Raw genomic sequence first — 12,321 nt, forward strand, 5'->3', positions numbered from 1 at the left:
TGAACCCTTATAATTCATAATTAAGGTAGGCAATATACTATAAAGACTTTTAAAAATAATTGGAAAAACCACATCGTACCTTTGCTGGAGGTAGTATGATCTAATTAGTCCGTAACATGTTCAGAAATAATTCTATTATATCGGGGGATCTTTTGAGTTTGAAAATATATTTTTCAATTTCTAAAATATTTAAAATTTGAATACCATCCTTGTCTATATTTATTAATAACAGTCAAAGTGTTAAAACATGTGTTAAACTAAACAATATCTACTTTTTTTTTTGTAATCTATACTCTACTTTATTATAAAGAGGTAAAATTTGGTAACTAAAGGTATTAAACAAAAACTACTGTGCCGATTTCAAAACTTCTTTCACAATTAAAAAGCTACGTTATCAGTGAGTAACATAAGATGTACTCTTTATGACTTTTTATTTTACGTATATGAAGTTTCGAGCAACAACTAATGGTATACTATAAGATACCCGTGTCCCAATACAATTTCACACTACTTGCCCTCTTTCTCGTTTCAATCTTCAAATGAAACGACGTCACTAAATGGGCGTGCCTGACGTAGTTACGTGGACCGGAAGTACGTCGCCGAGTGTAACCGGATATTGCAATTTGGCGCCAAGCCGCAGCCCCGATTGCGCTGGAATGGCCATACAACCTCCTCGCAGCCTGATCGATGGGAAATTAACCGTCATAATGTAATAATTCGAACCTTTTTTCGATTTGTAATCTGGTTTAAGCGATAACAAATAGACTGTCGAATAAAATAAAGCAATGCAATTTCGTCATATGTCTTGATATACAGGGTGTAAGATTTATTTTATTTAAATACATAATTAAAAACGAGTAGGTGTACAACATGGTTATATAAAACCACTATAAAGAAAGCAACAAAGTGCGATAAAAAAACAAAATTTAAAATAGTCCAATAGCAATTCTGATTTTTACAATTCTCTTATTTAATATTTTTCAATGAATAAAGAAGATCTTTACTACCAACCTATAAAAACAAGCAAAAATTAAAAGTACATAACAAACAATGGTTATATTATCAGAAATCTTTGTTATTTCATTTGCCGAATTGCATTAAACGCAAAAAACAGTATAAGCAAAATAAATAAATACTACATTTAAAGAAACTCATTAAAATATTAATCTTATAATCTAACTATTACTAGTTACTTATTATTTCACTATTAATAATATTACAAATGTGAAAGTTTAGATGGATGGATGTTTGTTAGAATGTGTAGTCTAAACTGCAGAACGGATGTCAATTAAAATTGGCATAGATGTAGATGATAGTCTTGAAGAACACATAGGCTACCTGGTTTTGTGTTTTATAATACGACGCAGACGGAGTCGCAGGCGAAAGCTAGTATCTTATAATAACTTCTAAGAATTTCAGCATTGAAGTTCTAGCTTCAAGTTCACTCGAGTATCGTATACGAAGACGGCACATCCCCTGGCAACGATCAACCCTCTATTTTATTTACAGCTATCACATCGGAATAAATCGATGCGTTTCGACGGCCAAGGGGTCTGGCCGAGCACGGCGCGTGCGCGGAAAAAATGGCCACCGAAAAAAGCCGGGAAATAAGAGAAAGAATCCGCGGGGTGGGGAAAAGGGGAGGACTCGAAGCAATGTGCGGTCGCTATACACTGTGCACACTGCTTTGCTTGTTTATTTTCTTTTATATTCTATAAGCATGAGGTTTTATTTATATTGCTTTTTAATTTTTCTTAGCGTTTCTAGAAATTAATTAACGACACATATAGGGATGAATAAAAGTTGTTTTGTTCTTATAAAATCTTTGAGGAAGCATATCTAATTAACATTTTTTTAAGTGTAGCAGACACATGTTAAAGCAATATTATGATCGCAAGTTAAACTTCCATTACGTAGTTCTTATTTTTATCTCTATTTTAAGTTTCTTGACGCATTATTTAGATGCTAACTTAACATTTTAAAGAGATTACGTTATAACCTAAAATTAAATAATGTGAATATTTTTTTAATAACTTCAATAAAAATAACTCCATTCATGTTAAAATAAAACAATAAAATCCTCTTCAAAGAGCTATTTATATTTTAAAAGTGTAGACAAAAGGACAGAAAGTCTTCAATTTTTTATTGTAGATTCACATTTGTATGATGCAACAAGGGGGGTGTGTCTTCCCCTCCGGCCCGCCCCCCGCCGCCCGCCGCCTGCCGCCCTGAGGGTGGCGCCCCCTACGTGCGCCTTAGCGGATACATGCCGCGTTCATAACATGCAGTACTTGCTCGAGTTACTGAACTCCAGTACTGGTACTGGAGCTTATTCAACTGGTGTAGAAATTCGATGCATTATTGTTTTAAACTTGATTGATTAATTGACTAGAGAGTAACATTCACTTGTAGTTATTTTAATCATACTAATATTATAAATGTGAAAGTTCACATGGATGGATAGATGCTGTTAGAATTTGTAGCCTAAACTGCTATATAGATCTCAAGGTACAGATGTAGAGTCTTGGTTTTTTGTTTTGTTTTTTTTTTTAATACCACGCGAGCAGTGTTGGGGGCGAAAGCTAGTTCTGTTATAAATAGAATCATAGAATGTAATTTTATCTTTTAAAGAGAATAAAACAAATGATAATAAATTTAATCTTCATAAATTGTTTAAGTTAACAAGTTGATTAAAAAACAATAGCCTGTTTCTATCTTGGGAGAGTACTGTGTCAAGTACTTGTATACGAAGAATGCGCGTCAAAAACCAAAAGAAACGGTGACATACATCGACCTACCTTGACTATCATAGCGAAGGGTTTTTGCCTGTCTTCTGTAACTGTCTAATTATAAATACTGTTTTCATAAGAATGTAATAAAAAGTTATTTAAATTGCAACGTATTTTATTGGGGTATAGCAAGTTATTCTGAGATAAATTGGCGTTTGTTTATATTAATATTATGAAGAGAAAGATTTGTATTTTTGTATGTTTAACTCAAAGATTACTGGACCGTTTTAAAAAGTCAGTCAGTAACATATAGGCTATTTATTTAGTAAAGTAAATACGAAAGTTTTATGGATGTTTGTTAGAATGTATCTCTTAAACGGTCGGTAAAATTTGGCAAAGATATTGAACGTAGTTTGGAAGAACACATAATCAACTTATTTCGTTTTTATTTTAAATTCTGCACGCACGGTATTACTTGCAATAGCTACCTGTTAAAATGATTTTATTGCTAAACTATAAAAAAACAGTTTCTTTTATCAAACATTTATTTATTTAAACTCAAATGTGATGAAAATCTGTATACTCTTTGTTCTAAAACATTCATCTCGTAGTTCGTACATTCTCAATCGCCTAACGAGGCTAAAAATCAGATTCGAAGTTCTTAATTGGTTTTCGTAGGGGTTCGTAAAAGTAGGGGAATATTCTTTTAAAGAAGAGTAATCTTTTTATGAAATAATTTTTACATAGGTACGTATATTAAAAAACATTGTTGATTGATGTATTAAGGAATAGCTTTCGCCCGTGACTCCGTCTGTGTTTAAAAAAAATGTAAACCTACGTGTTTTTCCAAACTATCCAGTCATTTATGATATTAGTAATATTAATAAAATACTGTTAAAATAATTACAGATATAAGGTAATTAACCAATAAAATACATTTGTAGGAGATAACTTAGAACTGTTTCCCAAAAGTTTTGGCAAATTTTAAATACATTAAATATGTTGCTAACAAAATAAAGTGTTAATGGTTCAGTAGTTAATTATATGACATTGCATAGGCATAGGCATATTTTCATTTCTTTATTTTCGGACAGAACCGCGGGCGAAAGCTAATTCTATGGTTATCATTACTTAAAGTTTATAACAAGAATTATTTTTAAACTTTACTATTTCTTTTAAAATTGCTATTTTCTCCACCAAAACGTAAATAAATAGCGAAAATGTTGATTTTTTTTCAAAAAACATGAAAAAAACTTAAGATCCTAATTATTTATATTACGCGTCGGTCTCATTACTTGAAAACTAAAAACAAAACCGTCCAATTAAAATGTACGCTGGTTTTCAACGACTTGCAAGTCGAAATCATTTTTTTTTAATTCCCCACGGCAGCTCAAAACAAAAACCGGGTGCATTTGCGAGCGTAGGGGCGACAGGGCCAAATGCATAAACAGGGGCGCTGTGGGGGAGGCAAGAACACAAAAATAGGGTGCTAAGAGGCACGGCAGCCATCTTTGAAAACGTCGCCCCCGCGCCTGTCGATTTTTACCCGATGCTGAAATTTCTGCCAGGTAATCATTTCTAAGTTTCCAGCACTGTCGCATTGGAGATTTATTATTATCTATTATGTCATAAAATATTAAAAAATAAACGTAATTAAACATTTGCGTAATTGCACTGTCTGAATTTTTAAAAGTAATAACTCTAACTTCATCAAAAAAAATCAAAACTATTTTAGCCTCAAATTACAAGAGATCCAAATTACAATTTTTAGGATAAAAATATTATAAACAGGGAAGATTGAAGGGAAGGGAAGATTGTTTATTTGCTTGTTAAATTAAATAGGCTCTGAACTGGAGCAATTAAAAAAATCTTCTCTATAAGAAAGCTACATGATTTTATTAATTACTGGCAATAATTTACATCAACAAGGTATTGATATGAAAAGATAAAATTATATTCTTTGCCAACCATGTGAAGCTGGGGAAGATCGCTAGTGTAATATTGAAATATATAAAAAGGATTATTTAAATAATTGGTAGACATAAAAATCAATACTCATTATGTACCAATACAAACGATATCTAAATGTGGGGTGACGAATCGACGAAAAAAACGGCGAGGGTGGGGTTCGAACCCCACAGTTTTTTATATGAGTTTTTTTCTTTAGGGGACTAACGACGGTTCAATACTATCCTTATGTGCTTATTTATTGTGTACTGATTAGAATTATGGGGTAACGGCTTTTAAGGCCGTGGGTGGGCTTATATAAAGGGCGATGCATATATTTAAAAATCGATATGTAATACGAGTACTATACATTATACTAGCTTTTTCCTGCGAATCCGTCCGGGTGGAATTAAAAAAAAACAAAAGTGAGTAGCCTATGTGTTCTTTCAGACTATCCTCTACATGTATACCAAATTTCATCGAAATCTGTACAGTCGTTTAGGCTACAAACTCTAACAAACATCCATCTATCTAAATTTTCGCATTTATAATATTAGTAAGATGACAATATGATAATAGTATGACAGTATGATTTGATCTAAAACATATTCTTCGTAATTTTCTTTACCTGCTTCAATGTTACTATCCTAAAATAAATTTGCCAGTACAGTTTTTGGGTTACAAATATGTATCTCTTACAACGTTTCTACTATAAGAACTTCAATTCGCTACTTCTCCAGTATCGCAAATGAAGTACTATCTTAACTATGTAACATCGATTAATAATTTCAATCGAGTTTAATACGCGAATACTGGCATCTCCAAATATCGGGAATAAAAAGAAATACAATCGATAATGCACGCGTCCAGCCAGTGTTTGAATGTTCCCTCCATTTTCCATCGCGTGCCGCATTCGGGAAACTTCAAATTTTATAATGGCTGCATATTAATTTACTTCATAAGTAGAACCGCCTCGCCTTAACGTCGGCCAATACACCATAACCAATCAACATGCGCAATTATAGACCGTTAAGCCACGCCCGTTCTTTGTGTTTTTAAAACAATTATACCTTTGTTATACATGAGAATTACGCCTTTATAATAGACTAGGTATACACTAGTAATATTCTTTTTACGTTATCCAGATCTTTGTGATAACTTTTTTGTATTAACATTAAGTTTACTGAAGTTATGATACGCTACACTTATTTCAATGTAATTGGTTGAAATTTAATACAGACAACTGTCAGTTTACGTGTTTTTATTACAGCAACAAGATCGATTAAAATAAGTGCTTTCTCTAGGATTTCATCCGGGCGGAGTAATTTAGTAATAAATGTAATCTGTATTAGTTTTAATGAAAAAGAATTTTTGAAATCGGTCGAGTCATTTTTTTTATTAATTACATACCAAAAAAAAAAACAAATCTATCCTCTTGGCTTTGACTATACCACTTACTATTACACTCAGAGTAGTTAAGTGTACACCTCACATAGATTTAGTAAAGAAAAACTATAAAAGCACGGACAGCACAATTCATATAGTACGGTTAAAAACTCCGTTAGCAATAAACGTAATACCCAAGCTGTGAACCGAATGCCTACGACTGAGGCTAGCAAAACTGGTTCATATGCTCCTTTTTATTAGTAAAACAAACCGGGAACAGATCCATTCATCTCAAAAGAAACCCCTTCTCGTAACTACCAACCTTTGGAAAAAAACTAAAGACATTGCAGAGAATAAATCGAAAATAAGGACCACGGTTATGATAGTAAAGGTAAGAACATATTCTTTGGTAATTTCATCATTGTTTCGTATAAATGTTCGTGTATTGAGTACGGAAACTGATTTGGTTTTTGATTTGTTTCTAGGAAAGTTAAATGATTTAAAATTGTTTTTCAAAATGTGATAACTGAGTACATGTAATGTCTCTTATATAGACTAATAAAATACTGGACCGATTCAGATAATTATTGACTCTTAGGACTCCGAGTATTTTCATAATTAACATATATAAAAAGGAACAGTTTTATAAGGCTTAGTCAAACTATTTGTTCAAAATGTTGTCCTAATTGTTCCGCGTTCAGTTATTTTTATAAAAAAAAGTCAGTAATATCTGGAATAACTTTTATTTTTCTTTACTTAAGTAAATCTACCTTTATGTGTGTACGGCTTTATTCACCAGATGGTGGTTTATCGTGTACAGAGCACGCAATAAAACTAGTATACATTTCAAGTTCGTAGAACCGGCTGATGCCGCTAGAGACCCGTTTGCAAGGTTAAGACCCTAGCGGTGTCTGTACCGATCCTGTGAGGCGATTTACTCCGTATTTTAAACAACGCTTGTAGGATTGTACGATGGCGCTGATGTAAGATGTTATAATACAACTGCAATTTTTCTATTATCTAGAGATTTCGTCTGCGCGGAATTAATATTCGTCAAGCCTGTGTGTTCTTCTAAAGTATGCTCTACATCTATGCCAAATTTCATAGAGATCCGTTCAGTAGTTTAGGAGATATCTTCTAACAAACATCCAATAAAACTTTCGCAATTATAATATTAGTGAGAGTAAGATTACCACGGCTTTGAATTGCAATGCGAAAAATAAAAGGTTTCATCTAAATTATAAAAAAAACACTTATTTAAGTTAATTAAGTATGTTTAGATTAAAATAGCGTCATGTTTACGAAAGAACTTATTTCTGATATTTTCGGCACTAAATCGCAAATTATCAACTCAAACATTTTTGATATTGCCCGCGACTCAGCGTGAAATTTTAAAATAACAGTACAGAAATGGAAAACTATGGCCTATGTTACTTAGAGATAAATTACCTTTCTAAGGGGAAAGAATTTTTAAAATCGGCTCAGTTTTTTTGAGCCTATTTATTATAATCAAACAAAAAGAGTTTTCTTTCTAATATTAGTTTAAACCAGTATTAAAAAAAACTACACACACACACTTAATAAGGGAATTTATGTTTATCCAATATTCTTTTTAAATACTGCTTAATGGTAATCCAATTAAATTCTTCCACCTGTCATGTTAAGAAGCTATTCAATTGTTAATATTGCCAATAAAAATATATCGATAGCTCGTGCCAATAATCATAGAAATCATTCAATAGGAACCGAAGACAGGTAAAAAACATTCCATAATGCAAATATTTTCTTACTGGCTTTATAATAAGAAACACTTTTGCCCAATTGAAAAAAAAAGTTAAGGGTATTTTTTTATGTTGGCCCCCCTGATCTGTTGTGTGAACGGAATTTAAATTATGAGTGATTTACTTTTTATTGTTAGGTTAGTTTTTTACGCGGTAAACATTTTTTTTTTAAATGTTTACCACTTAACTCGCTTACGGTGAATGTATTTTGAATGAAATCTTCGGGATGAAGTCATTTTTTTGAAGTCGATGAGCAATTGTTTTTTTTTGTAAACCTTTTTTGGAATGATAAAAACGTGTGAGTTTATTTTTGATTTTAGGAGAATTGTTTAAAATAAAGTGAAAAGGGATATATGATAATTTGAAATAAAGCGCTAGAATATTCAAAATTATAATTTTTAATCCCTTATCTACTTACAGAAGTTTTTTTTTGACCGATTTCCCAAAAGAAGGAGGTACTCAATTCGTCTGTATGTTTTTTTCATTAATTTGTTAATCCGTAGCTGACTATCTATATTTATATTCTATCTTACTAATATTATAACTGCGAAAGTTTGAATAGATGTTTGTAAGAGTTTGTAGCCTAAACTGCTGAACGGATCACTATGAAATTTGGCATATATGTAGAGTATAGTCGGGAGGAACACATAGGCAACTTAGTTTTATTTTTTCTAATTCCACGTGAATGGCGTTGCGGACGAAAGCGAGTATAAAACAGTCATTATTATGACTTTACAGAAGAAATATTTTCTTGGTTTTGTATGTGTTTTATACAGCGTGAACACAAACTCGATACAGCAAGCTATATTTGTCTGTGAAAAGTTTGAAATTGTTGAATGCAAATACGTCGTCTTTCGAAAGCAAAAAGACAAATTTTCCCCCACAGCAGTATGAAGTTAAATAAAGCTTCAGAGCAACGTACGTTCTTCAGACATTTATTTTTATTTCGTCCGAGATGTTGGTAAAAAACTTACGTATATAATATCTGTTTGAAGCGAATCCTGGAGCCAGTCGACTGGGCAGCGCAGACTTTCTATTTACAACTCTCAAAACTTTCTCCATCTGACCATTGCCTTCAAGAATCAGCCACGAAAAAAAAAGAGCAACGGTTCTATTATTAATTACGTATACTTCGAATTTTATACCGTTAATTATTACGGAATAACAATTATGAACCTTAAAGGCGCCTTAATTATATCGGGCGGTGAAATTACCGCATAATTATGAAAATGTCGAAAATCCCTCCCCCCGCGCTCCCCCACCAAACAAAATCCCTACATATTTACGTCACTAATACCTTGCAAATTAAAACGCGGCATCATCAACAGAAAACGTGTTCACTAATTAATTTTCTAGGGAAAAAATTGAATTAAGGGGTGGATTTTGTCGAAACTTAAATAAAAATGCAGATAGGTAGAAGTTTGTTAACAAGGGGGGGAGAGATCCCCCCTCCTTTGAAGTTCGGCAAGCACGCAAGGGGAGCGTATACTTAGAGATGAAAAATAAGTCGCTCCCTTTTAAAATAAGATATCTGCGAAATCGGGAGTCGCTGAGTTAGACATTTTACCGCTTGAGCACCGTATGTGGCATTTAAGGTATTTTTATACGAAGATTTTCAACGAACATTTTTCAAATTAATTTTAATGATTTCGTTTCAAGATAAATTCTTCTTATTTTTAATTACGTAAAATATAAGTAATTATTTAACGGCTCTTATTAACTTCTATTTTTCCGGTGGCAACACCAACTAGTTTCGGACCAATCGGAGATCCATCTTCAGACAGATTATTAGCGTTGTTCGCGGTCGTTTCGCGCCTTGCACTGCTTCAAATTATAATTACATCACACTTTGTGATTATTATCCGTCAACTAAGTTACAAGAACTACCTTATTTTATTATCTTTCTGACACTAAATGAAATGGGAATAAATCACTGTCTTAGATTGTGATTTGAGAATTTACCAGACATTATAAACGGACTTTATCAAAGATAAAAAAAGAATGTTCGGGAAAATTCGAGAAGAAAGAAAAGCCATTAAAAACAATCTCAAACAATAATTCGCAGAAAAGTTTCGGGTCTCAATCCTCTTGTCTTTTGCAGGCACTTGATAAATATTACGGAATATCGGGCGGTGTCTTTTGAAGCCTTTTTATTATAGATAATATAACCTTTCGCTTAACTTATCAAAGATTTTATATTTTTATACGCCCTTTGAAAGTTTTTGACGGACTTAATAGCAATAAAAATTAGTAAACGTTATAATTAAAATTTATTAAACAAAATTGACGAACGCGGATTGTATTTTAAATTAAGAAATATTGGAGAACAGTGTGTATTTAGTTTTTCAACGGAATTTACTAGTTATAACGTCCATCGGTAAATAGTTTAAGTAAGGTACTTTTGGCTTCACTAATATTACCCAAGAAATATAGAGAATGTTCTAGAGGTAGCGGTGGAATAAAAAGGCTTTTATCATCGTTCTTTTATTATGCTTTCAATAAATAATACGGTCTATTATCTACAATAAATAAATTTGCCTTTTATTTCATACTTATTATGATGGCACCATTAGTTTAAAAGTAAGTCTGAAATAATATGTTATTCCTAGCAATGACAATAATTTAAAAAAATTCTCTTTATAAAAATATTGCGAGGTTCCTTAATATATTATGTAAAAGTTGTTGAAATAAATTAGAGGGCGGCGCCACCCTATTATTAAAATCTATCGCCCCGGGACCTCTCTTAAATCCCATCAAATATGGACGATATGTTAGAAATCGATATTTTCATTTACTGCGTTCAAAAATTAATTGGTATAACAATAATAAAAAAACTTATAAAGCCAAACTAAATCAACGAAATACTACCTTCTTAGAGCGCAGTTTAATCAATCCTTAGTGTCAAGTATGGTGCGAGAGATTTCCTGTTACCGCATGCCATAGCCCCCGCATGCGAGAAGCGTTTTATATAGTGCGGGCGCACCTTTGACTAAACTTAGTCAAAGGATAAGGTCATTGAATAACTATCCAACTGTTTTGCGATTGTCGATTGTTTCGCCGCAATTTCAACTGTTTGGTTGCACAAGCAAGTAGTGAGTCACCAATCAGAAAATCAAGTAGGAATGAAAGGAAAACAACAGTTGTGCGATAGTTTAGTCAAATGTGTCCAAGACGCTTGCTTTACGTCGATTGATTCTTTTTATTAGTTTAGCGAGTATGCGGGAATTCATAGATACCCAATAATAATTTTGTACTACACAATTCGTATTATAGACTTTCAAGTACGCATCATTATTAGATTTAAAAACCTAACTTACTTCATCAAACTAAAAGCAGAAAATGTATTATTAAAAACTTTTTATTTAACTGTCAATATAGTTTAATGGAGTGCAAATATAACTGAGCGCAACAAAGGAAAGAAATTCTGATCCCTTCAAAAGAAAATTAAAAATGTATCGACAAGCCGCTATGTAAAAGATTTCAAAGTGAAGGGATTCGTTAAAGAAAATGAACTTTTCATCCGAAGGCGAGTGGGGACTTTATTCGGTACAGTCGCGAACAAAACTGAATGAATTTATTATCTATTCTTTTTTTCATAAAAAAAATAGAATATAACAAATAAGAAGCTTGTCTTTTCCGTTCGGCGTGTATCTGAATAGTGATATATAGTAATAGTGAGATACTGATATAAATGAGATGGTTGTTCATCATCACCAGCTCACTAAACGTCCCCACCGAGGGGCTCAGAGCCTACCCTAAGTTAGGGTGACTAGGCCATAGTCAATAATGAATAAAATTGCAATGACTTCTCAATGTAAGAGTCATAACATATTATGATGTATATTTTCATAACATGTAAAGCTAAAGAAAAATATAGTCTAGCAATCTTTTATCGAGCTGTAAGTCAATAAAAATGGAAGCAATGATTACTATGATTAACATACTCGTATATTTTATTATTGTTAACAAGACTTTTTGCCGTATGTTTTTGTACTGAGAAAACTTTTAGCATTAAAAAGCAAAAGCATATTTGTAAAAAAACATAACACTTTACCACACGATTGTACACTAACCTTATAAGCTTGCACCCTACGAGATGAAGTTTTTTCACTCAAATCAGATGCAATCCCCCAACGCTTGTTACCGCTTATGTATTATTAGGTTTGTTAACACACCGACGACTCTATATACTTATTTACTTATTGAATGGGTAACCGAAACAAGCCCTTAGTTAGTACATAACCGGCAGCAGTATACCATCATTTCACGCATGATTTGCTCGCTTGATTGCATTGAGAGTTATTTTGCTTGGTGATCTTGTTCATTCAGACTCGCTGTATATAGAATGCAATTCATTCCGCGACTAATGATTCAGATGAAAGAACTCTCTAATTAATGCTGCTATTTGTCGGATACGCCTAGTGAGATTGTAAAATGAAGTTTACAATACTGGATTAAGTGTTAGCTTTAGAAACATA

The sequence above is a fragment of the Papilio polytes genome, unplaced genomic scaffold (genome assembly GCF_000836215.1).
Source record: "Papilio polytes unplaced genomic scaffold, Ppol_1.0 DF821067.1, whole genome shotgun sequence".
NCBI classification, from domain to species: domain Eukaryota; kingdom Metazoa; phylum Arthropoda; class Insecta; order Lepidoptera; family Papilionidae; genus Papilio; species Papilio polytes.